Raw genomic sequence first — 20,532 nt, 5'->3', positions numbered from 1 at the left:
AGCCCTGTAGTCATGGTGGTTCATGTATGGTTGGTAAACCATAGTTAGCTGATGAAATAATACTAAGAAAATTAGTATTATTATTTCATTTATTTGTTGAGTAAATGTCATGGGTTCAGGTGCTAGAGGAGGAGGTTGGATCTCTTGAGTTGGAGTTACAGGTGGTTGTAAGCCAACCAATGTGGGTGCTGGGAACTGAATTTGGGTCCTGTGGAAGAACAGGAAGCATTCTGAACCACTGAGCCATTTCCCTAGTCATGAAGTACCTGTTTAGGACTCTTACATTGCTATGATTTCTGAAGAGGTGGGAATTGTGCTCAAACTGAGTTGCTTTAGACCTTATATTGGTTGATGGGTTGATGGATGTATACAGTTTGCCATAGTCCGTTCAGAGAAATGGCCTTTAATACCGTTTATAGATTGACTATGGCCAAGAAACCTAGTGCTGCAAACACCGATTATTCCTTATGGAGCCTCTAAAATGCAATGTTGTGATTTGTCTTACCTACTGGTCTTTGTGTTTGGACCCGACACTTGTTAAGGACCACCAGTGTATGCTTACTAACCAAGTGTGAATTGTGTGTCCAATGCCAAGCCATTACAATACAAAAATGCTTCCTCCTGGAAGTGGGTAGGCACCAGTATGGAAGTGCAGAATCTTTAAGACTGTGTGTGTGTAAAATTGTCGTGGAGTGTAGAGGTCAGAGGATAGCTTACTTTGTGGCGTTCATAACCTGTTTCCCCCTACCTTTACATTGAGCGTGTATGGTGGTGGTGGTGGTGGTGGTGGTGGTGGTGGTGGTGGTGGTGGTGGTGGTGGTGTGTGTAGTTAGGCTTTTCATTAAGCAAACAACTTTACCTACTGCGCCATCCTGTCTGCCCTGCAAGTATGGAATACAGATTCTAGTTTAGAAATACCTCTTTCAACTTCTTTTTTGCCTTGGGTTTTTGCATTTTGGGAAAGTGAATTTTGAGTAATTCAACACTAGGCATGATAGTTCCTCTGTCTTGGATAGTAGGTGTACAGGACTTAAAGATGAATTCCTTAATCCCACATTTTATCATATCTTTTAACTGTTTGCTTTATGTGTATGTATCTGAGTGTATATATGTGCTTCATGCGCATGCCTAAACCCACTGAGTTCAGAAGAGGGCATTGGAACCCTGGCACTGGAGTAACAGGTGGTTGTGAGCTGCTTTGTGGGTTTCGGGAACTGAAGCCCAGTCTTCTGCATTCTGCAGGAGCAGTAAGCACTCATAATCATGGAGTCCCGCACTTGAGAGGAATCAGGCTGGGTAAACATTGACTCCATTGTCCATCCCCTATTGAAATGGAGGGGAGTTTTGTTGTTGTTTAAATTGCATGTGAAGGAGATACCTGAGGGAGTTTGTTGGTCACTTGTGCATATCAGTGAGAGTGTCTTTGGACAGGTTGAGTATTTCCCAGTGGCTTCTGCATGTTCTAAGGGTGGACTGGAATAGGAAGAAGCCTGATGCCAAGATTGCATTCCAGCAAGCTGCAGTGGGAAATTCCATCCCTAAATGTTGACTTAGTCTTGGTTATGGTGCATATTAGAAATCACCCAGTAATCCAGGACAGATTTTTGTTGTCCTCCAGGAAGTTATGTTGATACTAAATACTAAGGGGCTTTGGTATTGGACTGTGTGCTTGCTCTGCAGGCCCAGAGTGCACTACTTGAATTGCCCTGCCCCCATCCCCAGCCTTTGCATTTGGGTGTCCTTATGGCTTTGCTGCTTCTATGTTCCCAAGTCTGCAATGTTAGATATTAGATTTCCTTTTCCCTTGGCACTGGCACGTGCATGATTTTCTGTGGCTCATCACCAGCAGCCAAGATTTTTATGTGCTTTACACTTTTAAACCTGTTAGCTTTCAGCTTGCTTGTTTATCTCCGTTAAAAAGACCCCACCCCACCCCCACCCCCAAAGATCTAGCACCAGTGTGATGGCAGCCGGGAGTGTGAGGGGTCGCTGTGATATCACTTATTTAAAAAACCCATTTGCTGTGTGCTTGATTTTGTTTTGCGTCCTTTTTTTTCTTGAGCTCACAGCATGCTCGCAGAGCTTTCCCAGCAAGAGTGCATTTGGGCCTGCCTGTTTACTCTCAACTGACTCAAGACTAGTGGACTTTGACTTTAAGAACAGTATGAATTTGGCTATGTGGGAGAAGACTAAAGGCTTCATGTTTGGGGTACATTCTTTGGGAGCTTCTACCCAGTGATCTCCAACTTCTCTGAAGTGGACATTACAGCTTTCTTCTGTCCTTAGCAAGCAGGTTACCTAGGCAGAGATGGCCATGTCTTTTTTGGCAGATACAAATGGCTTCTCTCTGCCCTTTGGACAGCATTCTGTTCTGATCCTGAGGCTGTGGAATTCACAGGCTGGCTCCACATTAGTCCAGTGCCTGAAACTCCTTTTTGTTCGTTTTTGTTTTTTTCGAGACAAGGTTTGTCTGTGTAGCCCTGACTGTTCTGGAACTCACTCTGTAGACCAGGCTGGCCTTGAACTCAGAGATCTGCCTGCCTCTCCCTCCTGAGTGCTGGGATTAAAGGCATGGGCCATCATTGCCCGGCAAGCCTGAAACTTGTTATCATCCAGTTTAGATGACTTATGCTTTGGCTTCCAACGTTTACCTGTTTAGGAATCTAGGCTGCCAAAGAAAACTATATCCTAATGGACTTAGGGAACAGTTTGTCCATTGCTCAGGGCCAGAATCTTTACTGAGATCTTGACTTTGAAGTTCGAGCTAGCATGCTGAAAGTGAGTATTCAGGACAGCTACTGTGTACTGTGGACCTAGTTTGTGCTGAGTACGCATTATGTTTGATTCTCATGAATTTCCTCATTTACTCTTTCTTCAAAATCCTGGGAGAGGCAGATTCTGTTATTCCTCTTGGCATCCAGTCATGGAAATAGAATTATAAAACATCCTTTGGGGTAGTAGTTAGTATAAGGTTAAGTTGAGGGTGAATCAAGGTTTGTTAAGAGCCATGGCTCTGGAGGTATTTATTTTTTAAGGTAGTAAAAACCTGTCTAGCATCTCTTGATGCTAGATCACCGAGCCATCCCCTTCTAAAATACTAATTTTGTGTCCCCCAAAATAAATTACTTACAAACCAGGACTACTTAGGATATTATTTTTGTATTTGTCTAGAACTTTTTAAAAAAAGATGTTATTTTTATTTGTTTGTATATGTCTGTGTTTGAAGGTCTGCCACATATGTGTGGGTACCTGCAGAGGCCAAAAGAGTGTTTTGGATATCCTGGAGGTGAAGTTTCAGGTAGTTGTGAGCTGCCTGATAAGGGTGTTGGGAACCGAACATGGGTCTTCCAGAATATCAGGGAATGCTCATAACCACTGAGCAGACTCTTTAGCCTTGATGGAAACTCCAAATGAAATAAAAGACTGAGTAGCTTTTGGTTACTGTGACATCATACCTAGATGTTGGCCCTGTCCATTTTTTCCATTTAAAGTTTAATTATTCTGGGTTTCTCATAAATGGTCATGACACTTGATTTATTGCTGTCTTGTTATTCCTGGGGAGAGAACTGGCAGTATTTGGTTGTTTGAGCCTGTTATCAGGAGACACATTTGAGACTGGGGATGGGATTCGGGTTACGATGGAATAACTTTTGTCTGAGTGACTTGCATTGTGAAAATATTTATAGGATAATTACTTTTCAGAAACTTGGAGTGCCAATTAGAGAGGAGGGCATTGCTGTCTTAATCTGCCACCTGGGCAAAGCGAACACACACGGTTAAGTGCCATGTACAGTTTCACAGGAGAGTCGGCTCTAAGTCCAGTTTTAAATTTTCTTTAGGCTGTGTGACTTTACATCAGCTATTTCTCTTACTCTATTCTAAACTACATGATGAAAAAAAAAAAAACCCTACTTTGTAGGTTGGAATCCATGTTAAAGCTGAGTGAAAGTACTACTAGGTTATGGACATTTTTTTAAAAAAAAGTTGGTGGTGCATACCTTTTTTTGTTGTTGTTCTTGTTTTTCAGAGACAGGGTTTCTCTGTGTAGTTTTAGTGCCTGTCCTGGATCTCACTCTGTAGACCACGCTGGCCTCAAACTCACAGAGATCCACCTGCCTCTGCCTCTCTCCCGAGTGCTGGGATTAAAGGCGTGTGCCATCACCGCCAGCAACAGTAGTACACACCTTTGATCCCAGCACTCAGGAGGCAGAGTCAGGTGGATCTCTGAGTTCAAAGCCAGCCTGGTCTATAGAATGAGTTTGTTCTGAGATAGCCAGGGCTACATACACAGAGAGACCCTGCCTTGAAAAACCAAACAAATGAACAACTATTCCTTCAAACATCTTTTTACTATGTATGTACCGTGTAGGTGCAGATGTGTGACATTGTGCACACGGAGGTCAGAGAACAACCTTGTGATCTGATTCCCTTCTTTCCGTTTGACTGGTTGTCAGGCCTGCATGGCCAGTACTTAACTCTATGAAGCATCTTGCTGCAGCCTTTCTTCTTTCTTTCTTTCTGAAGCAGGGTCTTGTTATAGCCTCCTGAGGGACATGTCACCATAAATTCCTGAAAAACCCAAATTTTAACCTAGTTTAAGAGTCTAAGCCGGGCGGTGGTGGCGCACGCCTTTAATCCCAGCACTCGGGAGGAGAGGCAGGTGGATCTCTGAGTTCGAGGCCAGCCTGGTCTACCAAGTGAGTTCCAGGAAAGGCACCAAAACTACACAAAGAAACCCTGTCTCGAGAAAAAAAACCAAAAAAAAAAAAAAAGAGTCTACCTGTGTGGCCTTGTTTAGAAATTGAAACCCCAAATCCAGAATCCCACAGTATACTGTAACAGGTTCTTAGATTGTCCTAATGGACACTCGAATTTGAAAAGGATTGCATTGTGCATTTACACTATTCTTCAGGGCACATCCGAATTGCCTGAGGTGCCTCTAATTATACTGTAGATGGATATTTCAGATACATCTGTCTTCTGTGATCAAAGTGTTACTGGATAGAGAAAAGGCTGTCAAAGTGCTTGAAGTTGTGTTAGCCTCATGGGCTACTGAATAACAAAACTTTGTGGATTGTGAGGCTTAAGCAACAGGTCAGTTCTAGAGTGTAGAAGTGCCAGGTTAAGATGTCAGCAGATTTGAATCTAGGTGAAGTCTCTTGCTTGTGGTCTTTTCTGGTTTTTCCAGATAGGGTTTCTCTGTGTAGCCCTGGCTGTTCTGGAACTCACTCTGTAGACCAGGCTGGCCTTGAACCTTGCTTGTGGTTTTAGCATCTTCTAACTATGGCCTCACATGTCATTAAAGAGTCCTGATCCCTGTATGGGGACCTACCATTGTGATCCAAGCTAAACCCAATTACTACCCAAGGCCCCACATTCTAAAACCATTCCATTAGGGCTGAGGACTTCAGCATGGGCACTTCAGGGATAGCCAAACATTTAGTCTATGTAGAAAATAGATGATGATAAACTCTAATGGAATGGCACCCAGTTTCTGTTTGTTTGTTTATGTTTTTCGAGACAGGGTTTCTCTGTGTAGCAGTCCTGGCTGTCCTGGTACTCACTTTTAGACCAGGCTAGCCTTGAACTCACTGAGATCTGCCTGCCTCTGCCTCCTGAGTGCTGGGATTAAAGGTGCGTACCACTACCGCCCATCCAGTTTCTGTTTAAGACTGGACTCTTGCTGGTTTTCCTTTTCCTAGTTTTTTTTTTTTTTTTCCTTTTCCTAGTTCTACAATGAGGTGACATGGCAGTAATCTGTGTCTGTGGTCATGGGAGTTGGAGGAAGGTAGAGAAGACTATTTCTGGATATGTCTGCCTGGCAAGAGGATCAGGAGTTCAAATCTAGCCTCAGCTATGTGAGATCCTGTCTTAAAAAAAAAGGGGGACCAGTATTTCAACACTAATTAAATACATGTTATGTTCTTCTGCCTGTGATGGCCACCTGGTCTGAGAAGAGGAATGTAGTGATCTTTCTCAGTAACTCCCTCTCTCCCTCATGTCCAGCTTTCTAGTGACCAGCCTAAGTTTTTTTCTTTTTTCCCCTTGTGTCCCTTTTGAAGTTCTAGCAAAGTAGAACCCAGCAAGTTATCCCATCACTGAAGTGAGTGAGCCCTATCTGAGTGTATCTTTGAGCTGAGACTCGTCTAGTTGTGTAAGTTATGTTACTCAAGAGACCTGTCTCCATTTGTATAAAGAATTCTTATTATTCAAGATTGTCCTTGGCAATATAATGAAAATAGCAGAAATGGTCAGTTAGTAAACATTAATAGTTCAAATACCTAGTGGAGAACCAGTGTTCAAATTCACAAATCTCAAGTAGAATGTGTATGTCCTTTCCTTTAGAAACAGACCACCTTTTTCTTGCTGCCTGAGTAATGTATCATTAAAACCCAACTAGGACATGTCAGTGTTTCCAGAAGGCTGATAGTTTGACCTGTGAATTGACATTTGTATATACGAGGAATACTTTTAATCCACTTCCTTTCATTCCCTCATTTGGTATCTTACTTAGTAGAATATAAAACACATGGATGCTCCAGTAACTTTCTCATGCTAGAGCTGGTCCAAGGCTTAGAGATGCAGTTAGCACCATTTTCCAAGACATTTCTGAGAAGACCCTAATGTCTTACCACTTAGCTCTGTTCTAAAGGCCTGGATAATTAAAGACAGGAGCTACCTTTGTCTAACTATTAAGCAGAAGTGCCCAAATGGTTAGTACTTTCTCATTTCATTCCTTTTGGGCTAGAGGACAACCTTGGCCTTCCTTACTCTTCGGGCTCAGTTGGCACAGGACAGCTTCGTGTGTGACATTGCTGTTTTCCTTTCACTCTTTGAGTTCAGTCTTGGTTCTCTAAAGCTCAACAGAAAACCTCAGGCTACCAACAGTGGGTTCATGGTGACTTTGGGGTTAAAATAAAGCAAGATTGAAGTAGTTGGGCTCACCTGCCCAGACATATACAGTAAAGGACATTCTTAGTGCCTTGAAATAAGATACTCTCTGATGAGAGTGTGAGCCAAAGGGGACTAGGAAGAAGACAGAGGAGAAGGAGATAGAAGAGGGTAAGATGCTGACTAGATTTTCCTGGTGATTTAGTACACCAAGTATCCATCTCAACATGATCAACTGGCCAGAGGGCAAAGGAAACAGACAATGTACCTCTAAGAAGACAGCTGGTAACTTTTCGTCTTTTTGGTGAGAATCTTGAAATAGAGTTCTGTGCACATGCTCCTTTGAACGGTGGCTGAAGAGTCTGTAAACAATATACTTTGGAGGCTTTGAAAGGAAGCGGAGAATTTGCTAGACTATATATGATTTACCAGTCTGCAGATTGCTGACCTTAACTCCTAGGATTTGAGTGCATCTGGACTAAGGCTGACATCCTAAGGTTAGCCCTTCTTTAACTTCTGTTATTGTGTCTGTTGTGGGGTCAGCAGACTTGGGGTGGGTCTAGCTGAAAAATTGGCACTTTAGGGGAGTAGCCCAAGATACTTCTAGGAATTAGTGAAACAAGCTGAGTGGTATTGCTGCTGCTTTTGTCAAAGGGTAGTGTAACACTTGATTTACACGTCTGTGTGTAAATGTAGTTCCGCTCTTTGGTGGTGTGCTGCAGAAACACACCCTTTTTAGTATAGGAGGAAAAACTTTGCCAAGAGAAAACACTGTGCGCTTAGATTTAGTATCTTTAATTTTATTTTGTGTGTTTGTGTGTGTGTGCAACCTGTGCCTTTATAAGAGAAAGGGGTAGGTTCTGTCTTCACTTGTTTATTTGGTTTTGAATACTGTCTGCAGACCAGATACTGGATCTGGAGGAACATTTCAAACTAATCTGAAGAGCTGGGCTGTGCCTTGTTCTCTCCAGGTGAAGCAGCCATGTCAGGTTCCATGGCCTTCCTTCCCTGCATTCCTTTTGTGCCCTGTCACACAGAGGTAAGACGACATGGAAGAATGGCAGAAGAACCCCGCCAGGCTTGTGGGCTCACCCACACCAGTGTCCCTCCTTTCCTAGTCAGATGCACTAGAGGACGGCAGTGGGAGGAAGTCCCCACCTTTCCTCTCTCAGGTCACATCACCTGTGCAAGTGCCTTATTTTGGTGTTGTCATGTCACTTTGTGTGAGTGACAGAGACTATACCTTTTTTGTTTTTTTTAACTACTTTTTTTGGTTTGTTTTGGTTTTTGGAGACAGAGTTTCTCTGTGTACCCCTGACTGTCCTGGAACTCACTCTGTAGCCCAGGCTGGCCTCGAACTCACAGAGATCCGCCTGCCTCTGCTTCCCGAGTGCTGGGATTAAAGATGTGTGCTGCCACCACCCCGCTTGGTAGATTATCTTACAACTCTTGTGTGTGTGTGTGTGTGTGTGTGTGTGTGTGTGTGTGTGTGTGTGTGTGTGTGTGTTTTGTTTGAGATTAGATTTTACACTGGCTGGTCTCAAACTAGAGCAGTCCTCTTGCCTTATACATGAGCCACCAACTATTGCTTAAAATAAAATGCTTTGTTCTCCTCGGCTAGCAGATGTCTTTGTACTATTTAACTGTTAGGGTCAGTACTGGTCAGCCTGACTTGTGTTTTCTTGTTTGCTCAAGGGTTAAGTTCCAGAGTTGTAAATTACTCTGCTGTGGTGGGTGAGGACCTTCTTTCTCTGTGTGGAGCTGCACTGGAGGGGTTTGGCACTTTGCTCCCCAGGTCATAAATGTCAGTAGCATTATAAAGAGTCTGGGACAACCCAGAAAATGCTTTCCATACATTTAATTAAAAACACTTAGGCTGGGTGGTGGTGGCGCACGCCTTTAATCCCAGCACGAGGGAGGCAGAGGCAGGCGGATCTCTGCCTCCTGAGTGCTGGGATTAAAGGCTTGTCCCACCACTGCCCAGCAATTCTTCTGGTTTCTAAGCTTTGCTGCTGGAAATTTGAGACTGAGCAGGCTGAAGATAGCTAAGGGCGCTAGATGACAGACAGGACACTGGATCATACACACAGGCTGTCTAGGCACACACATAAGTAAGTAAGGGTAAGCAAAGACACCTGCCATCTTGTGTGGCAATGGTATGGTGGAAGAAAACAATTAGAGACTTTTTGTAGAAAGGTTCAGGAGTCTCATTTTTTTAAAATGGTTCACAGGAAAGGCCACACTGAAGAGTTTGTGTGTTTAGGAGCTGCATTTTTTTGCTGGTGTTGAAACGGTGTTAATGTGGACCAGGCTGGCCTCAACTCTGTAGCTTAAGATAATTTGAACTACAGCTCCTCCTCTCCAGCCTTCCCCGGGTGCTGGGATTGCAGGCATGTCACGATCCCTCCTCATCCTATGTTATGCCTTGCTGGAGCTTGAACCCTCAGGTTTCTGTGGTTAGTGCTACATCTCCAGCCTTGAAGAGTTGTTTAATGTAAAAAGATGATCCCTGTCTAGGAGAAGTGAGTTGCTGGATGAGTGAATAGTCGCCTAGACTGGAACATGTTCATTTGGATGGAAGGTGTACTTCCCTTGATTCACTTCTTCTCTCAAACCCTGAGGATGCTGGGGATTGAACCCGGTGCTCTTAGTCACCGAGTCGCTTCTGCAGGCCTGGTAGTTCCCCTTCTTGTCTGGTTTTTCTTTCTGAAGTTTTAGGTACCAACAGTCAACTCCTATCTGAAAATATGAAATGGAAAACTCCACGTTTTGAGAGAAAGAGACATTCCCTTAACTTATAATGTATTGTTGTAAATGTTTTATTATTGTTGTAAACCTCTTGCTGGGTGTAATACAGAAATAAGTTTCTTGCTGGGTGGTGGTGGCACATGCCGGTAATTCCACTTGGGAGGCAGAGGCAGGCAGATCTCTGTGACTTCAAGGCCAGCTGTTTCACAGAGCTAGTTCTAGGACAGGAAAGACTACAGAAAGAAAAGCCAAAAAAATCAAATTTCTTCATATCCATGAGTGTATTGGAAATGTGTGTATGTGTGTGTGATATTGTGTGCAGTTTCAGATAGGGAGGGACCATTATGATTATTGTTATTCTCTCTGTCTCAGTTATTCTGGGCTGACTTATAGCCAAGAAATACCTGTTTGCTGGTTGTGGTGTTTTCAATGTTAGGAATCAAGTCCAGGTCCTCATGCTAGCCCAGCACTGAGCCACACCCCCCAGCTCACTGTGTGACGTGTGTATATACTCCTGCTTATGCATGTCTATGTGGGGGGCCTTCCCTGTCACTCGCCATCTTTTTGTCTTTTCAAGGCAGGGTTTCTCTGTGTAGTTTTGGTGTCTGTCGGGGTCTTGCTCATGTAGACCACCAGGCTGGCCTCAAACTCACCAAGATCCACCTAGCTCTGCCTCCTGAGTGCTGGGATTAAAGGTGTGTGCCACCACTGCCCAGCTCGCCATCATATTTTTGGATAGTATCTTTCACTGAACCTGGAGCTTCCTACTTTGACTAGACGGGCTGGCCTAGATCCATCTGTCTTTGCTTCCCCAGCATTGAGGTTACAGACACTCACTCCTGTGCTTGGCTTCTTCAGGGGTGCTGGGGAGCTGAACTCAGTCTTAATGCTTGTGTAGCAAGCACTTTACCCACTGAGCCAGCTCCCTAGTCCTGTTCTGATTTCTTTCTTCCTTCCTCCTCCCTCTTCCTTCCTTCCTTCCTTCCTTCCTTCCTTCCTTCCTCCCTCCCTCCCTCCCTCCCTCCCTCCCTCCCTCCCTCTCTCTCTCTCTCTCTCTCTCTCTCCTTCTTAATTTCTCTCTCTTTTTCTTCTTTCTTTCTTTTTTTTTTTTGTTTTTTTTTTTCGAGACAGGTTTTCTCTGTGTAGCTTTGCATGTTTCCTGGAACTCACTTGGAAGTCCAGACTGGCCTTAAACTCACAGAGATCCGCCTGTCTCTGCCTCCCGAGTGCTGGGATTAAAGGCGTGCGCCACCACTGCCCGGATCTCTCTCTCTCTCTCTCTCTCTCTCTCTCTCTCTCTCTCTCTCTCTCTTTCTTTCTCTCTTTTCTTTCTTTCTGTCTCTCTCTTTCTCTCTTTCTCTCCTTCTATCTCTTTCTCTTTTCTCTCCTTCTATCTTTCTCTCTCTCTCTTTCTTTCTTTCTTCTTTTAATTTAAAGATGTAGCCAAGGCTGGCATCAAACTGCAATCCTCCTGTTTGGTCTCTTGAGTGATGAAATGACAATTGTGAATGAAACACCACATGTCTGGCTATTCTCTATTTTCTATTCTCTTCTCCCTTCCTCTCTCTCTCTCTCTCCCCCTCTCCCTCTCTCCCTCTCCCTTCCTTCCTCCCTCCTTCCTGTATGTGTGTGTGTATGAGAGACAGACAGAGAGACAGGGTCTCACTCACTGTGTAGATCAGACTGGCCTCAAGCTCACAGAGATCTGCCTACTCCCTCTATGCCTAGTTACCTCTATTCTCTTGATGAGGAAACTGAGGGTAAAAGAAATTAGGAACATGGGCAGAGCTCTTAATCCAGTGGCCCACAATGACCATACAGAGTCTCAGAGCATGTCTTTTTCTGTTTGCCTTCTTGGGGGTCTTTATTCTTTTATAGTCTTGCATTTTAAGCAATATCTGAAGACCTTTTCCTTAAAGTAGGCAACCTTGCATACAGTTGTAGCTTCCTAGAGTCTGTACTAGTTAAGGGTACAAAGAGTAAGAGAAGTAAGACTTGCCTTGAGATTAGATTCCTGACCCTGTCCTCTTGCCACTGACCCAGAATCCTGGGGGTAGTAGTGTTGGGTTGAGTACCATAATGAGTTAAAATGGATTCACTTTGGCTTGTCTTCCCATGAAGCTGTTATGAAAACTGGTATTCGAGCCCACCTGTTCTACCTCTGAATATTCTCAGGAACTTGTACTGTTGTCTTCTCCTTGACAGTTGTAAAGGGGGCTCCTGATTTATCAGATGACTTTTTGTTTCTGCTTGCCCTCCTGAGGCCTTACCCTGTTTTTCATGGCCCTGGTTTATATAACATCTGAAGAATATTTTCCTTTTGTAGGGTTTTGTTTTGTTTTTGAGATGAGTTTTCTCTATCATGTAGCTCTGGCTGTCCTAGAACTTGCTGTGTAGATCAGATTGGCCTTGAACTCAGAGAGATCAGCTTCCCTCTGCTGAGATTAAAGACATTCACTATCACACCCCCGTAGCAAGAGGAGTATTTTTCTGAAGAAGTTGCTTGTTTTCCTTAGAGATTCTATAGTTGGAAGTTGGAAAATTGGGATGCAAGTCCACTTACTAAAAGCAGTCTTCACTGTAGCATGAGCCTTTCTTTCCTCGCCGTCAGAAGTGGCTGATGAAGGACTGCTCTCAAGTTGGGTGCTCTAGCTGCTCTTTCTGGTGCCAGGGAAGAAGGAGAGAACACCAGCCACCTGGCTGTGGTTTTTCTGGCATGCTTCTTTTGGGTGGGCAGCTGTGAAGTGGTTATTAATTGGCTCTCATACTGTTAGTTTTATTGGATGGTTTAGTGACTCTCTTTCGGTCTCCTTTTCTAAACCTTGCTAAGTTTTCTATGCTCCTTTGGTCTGGATAGAGATCCATAGTCCAAATACCTTTTTTATTTTGAGTCACAATCTAGCTTTCCCCCTCCCCCTAAACTGAATGCATATAACCCAGGCCGTCCTTGTCCTAAGTGCTGAGGTTGTAGCAATGGGTCAGGCCATGCCTCGCTTGTTTTGTATCATTATGAGGTGGTGTGGGTTTGGAAGGACCTTAGGTCTGGCCCCAGCCCTGATGTGTTGGAAATACAGTCTTGTATACTCCCCTTGTAAACATAGGGGAAGTTGGAAAGAATTTAAGGCAACAAAACTGACTTGGGAGTGGAGGTTGCACCACCCACAGAGAGAGGCAGGTGACCAGTTTGTTCAGAACTTGAATGAACTGTCGTCTTTTTTATCTTTTGTAAGATGAAAGATAATGAGACTCCTAGGCCAGGTGGGGTTGACTCTGGATAAATGTTAATGTATGTGATAAGATTGTCGTTTTCCCACCTTCTCTAATTTCCATTTCTCCATGGATGAGATCGCTCTGGTAAGGCCAAATAGGAGGTTAGGAGTTGGTTGTTGTCCTCTGATGTAGTCATGTTGCCCTGTTTAAAAGTAAAACATGTGGCTGGGTATGATATAACTGCCTGTAGTCCCAGCACTACTCATGATCATTTGATCCCAAGAGTTACAAACCAGCCTGGACAAGATAGCAAGACCCCATCTCAAAAGAACAAAGTAACATCCTGTCTCCTAACCCTATAGAGTCTCTTTTTAGGAGGCAGGATAGAAACGTCTGAGCTGATTTCATAGTACTTGCTCTTGGACTTGGTTAGGAATCTGATGTCTTCAAGGCCATGGTGTACAGGTGGCGGTTGGGGTGGGAGGGAGGGAGGGCAAGGATAGTCTGTAGTGATAGAAAAAAGGGAGAAGGGGAGTGATTTCTGCTGGTCCATTTATGTACTAGGGAACAAGGCTGTTCCTGCAGGGGAAGTCTCCTTCATCCTAAGAATTCTGTCTGTGGAACTGGCTGGGAAAGGGAAAGTTTGCTGGTTGGGAGAGGCCTTAACTTTTGTACTTATCTCTGCCTGGAGTGCTCCTTAACAGAGGAGGGTCCGCTCTGGGAACTGATCAACAGCTGCTGCCAGTCCCTAGAATCACAGGAAGTGGAGGCCTGGTGCCTTTGTATAGGAGCTCTGCAGCCAGACAATAGTTTGTGCTGGCGGGGCCATGTGGCGAGTCACGTGACCCGGGGCTGTATTCTGCTGGGGTCCTTACCCATCTGTTCTCTCGGCTCTTTCTGGGTTATCAGGCGCCAGTCCAAGTCTTCCCAGGCAGCCAGCTCCATGGCCAGAGATTACGAGCACTAACCTTCCTGGCAGGGGCGGTGTGGCTTCGAGTTTATGCAGATTAGCCATGTGTTTCTCACTTCGAGGCGGTCCACAGGAAAAGGCTTTTCCTGTGTTTGGCTCTCAGTGGGCGGTTCCCAGCTTACTGTACTGGGACTCAGGCAGCAGGCACGCACGGGAGGGATCACAGTACACTGCCCCCCCACTCCAGTGCTACGTCACCACAACACAACCACTCGCGCTCTCCTACTGTTGGTGTCATTCATTCGGTGCCAAGATTGCTTTAAAAAATTCCCTTGGCCCCAGTTCAAACAGGAGTACAGCTGGGATGTGTTAGATTTTAGGCAGTCTGCCCTCAATTTGAGATGAGTTATAAATAGCAGTGCCGACTTCCTTAACTACCGCTCTCTGAGGTAAAATGCAGGTTAATTACTGTGGGAATCAATTAGGGGGTTCTTTCGGTTAAAGAGCCAGGGATGCATTTTTTATTGTTATTATTAAAACTCATAAACAAATCTGGCTAGGAATAAATTGAAAGCACAAGAAGTAAGAAATAATACTTGGAGGTCCCAAATCCAAGGGTATGGCTCTAGGTTTATCCTGGCACCGACTAGTTGGCATTCCGAGTGAAAGTACAAATGTGTATTGCTCAGGACTTCTTTCTGACGATGGATGCTCTTGGCAGTCCCTGACCCAACCTTTCCATTTTATTCTTTTCAGTCTTTGGCACTGCTGGGCGTTAAAGTTGACCCTTACCTCTACTTCTGATCACTTCCTCTGTGCACCTTTGGCTTGGGACTCCGAGTCCTTCTCAGACTTTTATTTCAAAATTACAGTTTCTTTTTTCTGGTGCCATTACCACATGATATGGGGAATGTTATCTCTTGGTGTTTGGAAGTGTTAGTGCTTGGTCTTGTCTCCTCGGTGGCTCATGGTCAGATAGAGATTTGCAACTATGTTTAATATTTTGAGTGTCCTGAAATTGGTTACTTTTGATTCTCTGACTCTTAACCCCGATGAACTGTAAAACTCAGTTTGTTACATTCAACAGTTCACAGGGTCACTGGCTTTCCTTGGTACATTGAGAACTTGTGAGGGATCCCGGCAGCCACCTGGTCTGGAGGTGCTTGTATGTAATTCCATTTGCTGGGAGCAGGGGAACTCGCAAGTGGCTAGTCTGCAAGCTGTTTGTACTGAATATATTCAGACAGATAAGCCTGCTAAGCATCTTGCCTTTGAAGCCCCTGAACTGCGTTCTTTGATTTGTCAGGCACTTTATAACTTGGCCAGTGATCTGGAAGGAGCTAAGTGGTAGAGGGAGATGTGTTTTCTTGTGGCTCTTTCCCCCTTTTCATTTTTATTTTTTATGAATGCCGGAGAGTATATAGCAGGGGGCCTGACTTCCCTGATCAAGGGCCAGCATTTTCCTCTCAATTATGTGTCTCTGTGGCGGAGTCTTTGCTTTTGAAGTGTAATCACAGTAATCTACTCCTGTGGTTTCCCATTGAAAGGATTTCCTCTCTGTCTTTTCCAGAGTGGAATCTCTGGCTCTTTTGCAGCTCTGATTTGGTGTTCCCATCTCCTCCTTTGTGGCTGCTGACTACGGAGATTGGCGTTTCTACTTTACATGTAGTAGAAAATGTTCTGTTTCAATAAGACTGATCAATGAAGATTTAATGTTATTTTCTACTTTAAGAGATTGATGGTGCCTTTTTTCCCATAACTACAAACCATATATCTTTGACAATATTTTTAAATCTCAGAAGTGTAAATTAAATTCTCTTTTGAAATGAGCAGATATTTAACTTTGACATGAGACCAGGGTGGTCTGGTTGTTTGAGCTGAATATATTTTCGTTTGCCAAATAAGCTGCATAGTCTGTTGATCATGATAAGCCTTTGATGAGGGGAACGAGTGATGACCAAATAAAATAATGTCAGTTTCATTTTGAGAAGCAATTCTTGGACTGCCCCCAAAGTTATAACCTGTTTTGGGGTTGAAGATGGCTTTTACCTTCTGGCAGGATAGTTTGAACTGTGCTTTCTCTCTGGAGTACACATCATTGCAGTTGTACTTGGGGCATCGAGAAGACTTTGTAAATAAAATGCCTGAACTCTTGTGTCCCAGAACTTAGCCAAAGTATATACTGTAATCCCAGCCATCCTGGAGTGAGTTATTTATTTTACATCCTGACCGAATTCCCCCCCTTCCTCCCCCCACACCCCCATTCTAGAGCCTTGAACCCAGGAATTCAAGTGCAATTTTGGCAACAGTGAGATTCCCTGCCATTTCAAAACAAGGCAAAAAGTAACTTGGACTTCAAAAATACAGCCCGTTTATTGGAGTTGCCACTGTTAAGCCTTACAGTGCGTTACGAAATTTACATTGGGTCCTTTAGAAGGAAGTGTGAGAGGTGCAGAGTGAGCTGAAAGTGACACCGTGTTGTATGTTGGAGGCTGAGCTGAACTGCTAGAAGCCAGGGTAGGGCTGGAGGGAGGGACGGCGGAGAGTGCACACAAGGCCTTAACGTTCTGTTGCTAGCACTGGGGTGAGAGGAAGCCATTGTGGATAAGACAGCAGAATCAAGAACCAGAACAGAGCTTGGAATTTATAGTGTGGGGGGGCAGTTTGTCATTGATAATAGCTATCATTTATTGGGCATTTAAATATAAGCACTGTGGGAAGCTTTTTTGGGGGGGAGGGGTTCCTCATTCTGTAGCCCAGTCTGGCCTAGAGATTACTTTGTAATTTTGGTTTGCACAGAACTCATGATGATCCTCTTGCTTCAGCTTCCCAGGTGCTGAGATTATAGGCGTGACCATGAGTACCCCACACCAGGCTGTGGGGAGTTGTTCATTATGTGCATTTTAGGTCATAAACTAAAGCGTTCAAGGCCAGACATTGAGAATTTGAGCCCCAAGTCTATCAAATTACTACACTCTTTACTTTTTCTATATGTTAATATTGTGTGGGGTTCAATAGGAAGTTTGGAGCCATATTTAGTAGGAAATGGTAAATTATTTAGAAACATTACCCTCAAACTACATTGTAGTAGGGTAGCCACTAGTCATATGTGATTATATGGATAGCTTAGTTGGTAGAGTACTTGTCTAACGTAAATTTTGCACTGGATTTGATCCCAGGCACCACCTAACCTGGATATGGTGGCACATACCTTTAATCCCAGCACTTGGGGGAGCTGGATGGAGTTAGGAAAATCAGCAGTTCATGGTCATCTTTTGCTATATAGCTTGTTTGAGGCCATCCTATGCTACTTGAGATCCTGACTTAAAAGAAGTAATTAACAAATAATAAATTAACTAATATAAGTAGAATGCCAAGCTTAGCTGCACAAGCCTTTAATTTAGGACTCAGCTGTTAAGAGCACTTGTTCTTACAGAAGACTGGAGTTTGATTCTCAGCACCCACATTGTGGCTCCCAACTGTCCAGTTCTAGGGAATTTGGCATCCTCTTTTGGACTCCTTGGATGTCAGGCACACACGTGGTGCATAGATGGATATAGTTAGGCAAACACTCATACACACAAAATACATAATTTTTTTTTTTTTTTTTTTTTTTTTTTTTTTTTTTTTTTTTTTTTTTTTTTGGTTTTTTGAGACAGGGTTTCTCTGTGTAGCTTTGTGCCTTTTCCTGGAACTCACTTGGTAGTCCAGGCTGGCCTTGAACTCACAGAGATCCGCCTGGCTCTGCCTCCCGAGTGCTGGGATTAAAGGTGTGCGCCACCACCGCCCGGCCATAAATCTATTTTTTAAAGTTCATAGTTATCCCGGGCAACTTAGTAAGACCCTCTCTCAATAAAAAGTAAAATAAGGGACCAGTGGTAGAATATTTATCCGGTAGAATGTTTATCTAGCATGTATCAGGCCTTGTGTTCAATCCCTAGGACTGCAAAACTAAAGTATACAAATAGTAAAAATAGTCAGGCAGTGGTGCACTCAGGAGGCAGAAGCAGGTAAATCTCTGAGTTCGGGGCCAGCCTGGTTCTACAAATGTTCCAGAACAGTCAGAGCTACACAGAGAAACCTTGTCCAAAAAAAAAAAAAAAAAAACAACAACAATAAAAATAAAAAGTGGCAGTCCACACCTTTAATCCCAGTACTTTGGAGGCTAAGCAGGGAGATTGCCAATTTGAGGTTAGCCTGGTCTACATGCAGCAAAATCTGTCTAAGGAGGAAAATAGCAAATAATTCAGTTCCCCAGTTACATTTCATATTTTAAGTGTGTAATAGTAACACATTACAGTCATTCCATTTTACTGAATAAATAATGTTCCCAGCTAATCATGTATCAGAATCATTCATGGATCTAAAGTGGTGAGGGGCTTAAGGCCTCCCACATCAACAAAATTGGAACCTTGAGGCCTGGTCATTTATGAAGCTTCTTGAAAAATTCTATTGTGCAGCCATTGATTGCTGTAGAAGAGCCACAGTAACACCATGGTAATTGTTCCTGGTGTTCTGGACAGGCCTAGACTGAAAGATAGCCAGAGCATGCTGGTCTCTCTGTGTAGAAAATTCTATTGTCTTCGGTTGAGGGCCTCAGACAGTCCCTGTAGCCTGGGATGAGGTGAGGTGTGGTGTGTGTCATTTAACCACCCCCCCAACACACACACACACACACACACACACACACACACACACACACACACACACACACAGAGTCTTGCACCATTGCCAACAGTATTGGGGAAAATTGTGGTATTTCTCACTAGCCCAAATTTTGTTAAACCTGAATGTCCTAAATAGTCCCAAAAGAACGCATGTAGGTGCCAAAATTCTGATTGGGAGCATTATTGGGGCTTCTGAGATAGAAGTTAGGATGGTTGGAAATCGCCCTGGGATGACACTGAAGAGTAGTGATTTGGGACACAGTTTTTCTGTGATTCTCTAGTTTGGGAAGGAAGGAAGTACTCCCACCTCCATGGTTACCTTTTTAGTTGAAATTTATCCATAGCCTGAAAGAACTTTGCTTCTGCTTCATTTTGTTTCTCTTTGAAAACAAACAAAGCTACATCTACGTAGCCCTGGCTGGCCTAGGACTTGCTATATGTAGACCAAGCTAGCTTTGATCAGTGACGCTCTTGCCTCATCTTCTGAGCAGCTGGCGTTACAGGTGTGCACCACCATACCCCCTCCTCTAGCTTCTGGTTTTGTTGTTGTTGTTGTTGACAGTTGGATATTCCTCCCCAATAGCTCTACTTCTTGTATAAAAACACATAAGATGAGAGAGGGATGGAAGAAGGAAGAGGCGAGCAACCGTTTAAATGGAGCACATCTTACCTTTTTAAGTAATCTAGTATTTACTGAATAATAGAAATAGAAAGAACCCTAGGGATGATCTAGATCGCCTCCAGCCACCCTCATTTAGCCCCCATCCTCCCCAAAACTGGGAGTTGAACCTAGAGCCTACTATGTCCCCAGAAGTATGATCCCCAGGGAACTTGTTACAAATATGCATATCCTGGGCTCTATTTGAACCTGCTGAATCACAGATGGATGCCAGTGGTCTGTGGTTTAACAAGCTCTCCAGGTGATCTTGATGTGTGCTACTGATTTACTGAGCTCCTTCATTTGAGAGTTAATGACATCTATACCTAGACTACTTTAATTTACTCCCTACTCCCAATTTAAGATTCTGTTTCAAGTTTTGTATTAGGCTCTGAAACTATCCTGCAACTGAGTATATTAGAATTCTTACCTCCTCTTCTCACCAGTAGATACAGAGAGGTATCTTTGGTAAAGGAAAGTATGTTAGGACTGTCTTTTGTAGCTCCAGTAGGATCATTAAGTGAATGAGCTGATTGAATCTGTAGAACCATAAAGGACTGGAAAGTCACATGAATTTTCAGGTATCTGTCTGTATATCTTTATCTATCTAATCTATCTAATCTATATCTATCTATCTATCTATCTATCTATCTATCTATCTATCTATCTATCTATCTATCTATCTATCTATCATCTTGAGACAGGATGTCATTACCTGCTCAAGTTGGCCTGAAATTCCTTGTATAGCTAAGGGTCACCTCAGATGCACAGCAACCCCTCGGCTGGAGCCTCCTAAGTGCTGGGATTATAGGTGTGAGCCACCATGCCCAGCTAGAAAGCTGTATTTGTACATTGATGCCTGTGCTTTGAACTTTGGAGCTTATGTTGTTAGTGTTGTACTTTGTTCCTTTTGGCTTTTTGAGACAGGTCTCATTTAACCCAGACTGGTCTCAAACTCACTTTTTATCTTAGGATGACCTTGAACTCCCGATCATCCTGGGTCTGGCTGGGATTAAAGATTTGTGCCTCCACACTCAGCCTATAGCTTGCTACTTGTTTATTTAAAGGTTTCTTTTTATTTGTGTCTCAGTGTGTTTATGTGGGTATGTTTTTATTCGTGCTTGTGCACGTGTGCATGTGTGTTTTGCCATGTGGCCTGCTAAGATCAGAAGAGGAGGTCATTGGATCCCCTAGAACTGGAGTTAGAGGTGTTGTGAGCCACCCAGTGCTGGGAACCAAACCTAATGCTCTAACTGCTGAGCGTTGCTGAGCGTTTCTCTAGTCCCATTGCTTGTTCCTTGAAGAGACAAGGTTCTGTCCTTTACTTTCAAATTCTCAGTTTTAAATGAAATGGATTTTCACTTGAAATAAACAAGGCTCCAAATTCATTACTGTCCTTTCAACAGCTATTACTTAGCCTTGTTGCTCGTTTGAAGAAAGCATAAATT

General features: G+C 43.6%; 1 protein-coding gene and 1 long non-coding RNA gene across 5 annotated transcripts in view; one reads left to right on the top strand and one right to left on the bottom strand.

The window, feature by feature from the left end:
• The window catches only part of Arid1a (AT-rich interaction domain 1A), a 77,235-nt gene that overhangs the window by 9,699 nt on the left and 47,004 nt on the right, over positions 1–20,532 (top strand).
• LOC119087460 overlaps positions 4,257–20,532 on the bottom strand; it is a 29,828-nt gene continuing 13,552 nt past the window's right edge. The window contains exons 4-5 of one of the 4 annotated variants that reach the window (XR_005090926.1): positions 12,203–13,051; positions 4,257–4,569 (exon numbers count right to left, since the gene is read on the bottom strand). This is a non-coding gene — a long non-coding RNA (uncharacterized LOC119087460). Of the gene's footprint in view, positions 4,570–8,867; positions 9,631–12,019; positions 13,052–20,532 lie in introns of those variants that run through there. The other 3 variants (XR_005090925.1, XR_005090927.1, XR_005090928.1) reach the window with 3 other exon arrangements.

Source organism: Peromyscus leucopus, chromosome 2 (assembly GCF_004664715.2).
Source record: "Peromyscus leucopus breed LL Stock chromosome 2, UCI_PerLeu_2.1, whole genome shotgun sequence".
NCBI lineage: Eukaryota > Metazoa > Chordata > Mammalia > Rodentia > Cricetidae > Peromyscus > Peromyscus leucopus.
Note: the sequence above shows the minus strand (reverse complement) of the source record. Positions and strands in the feature narration are given on the sequence as shown.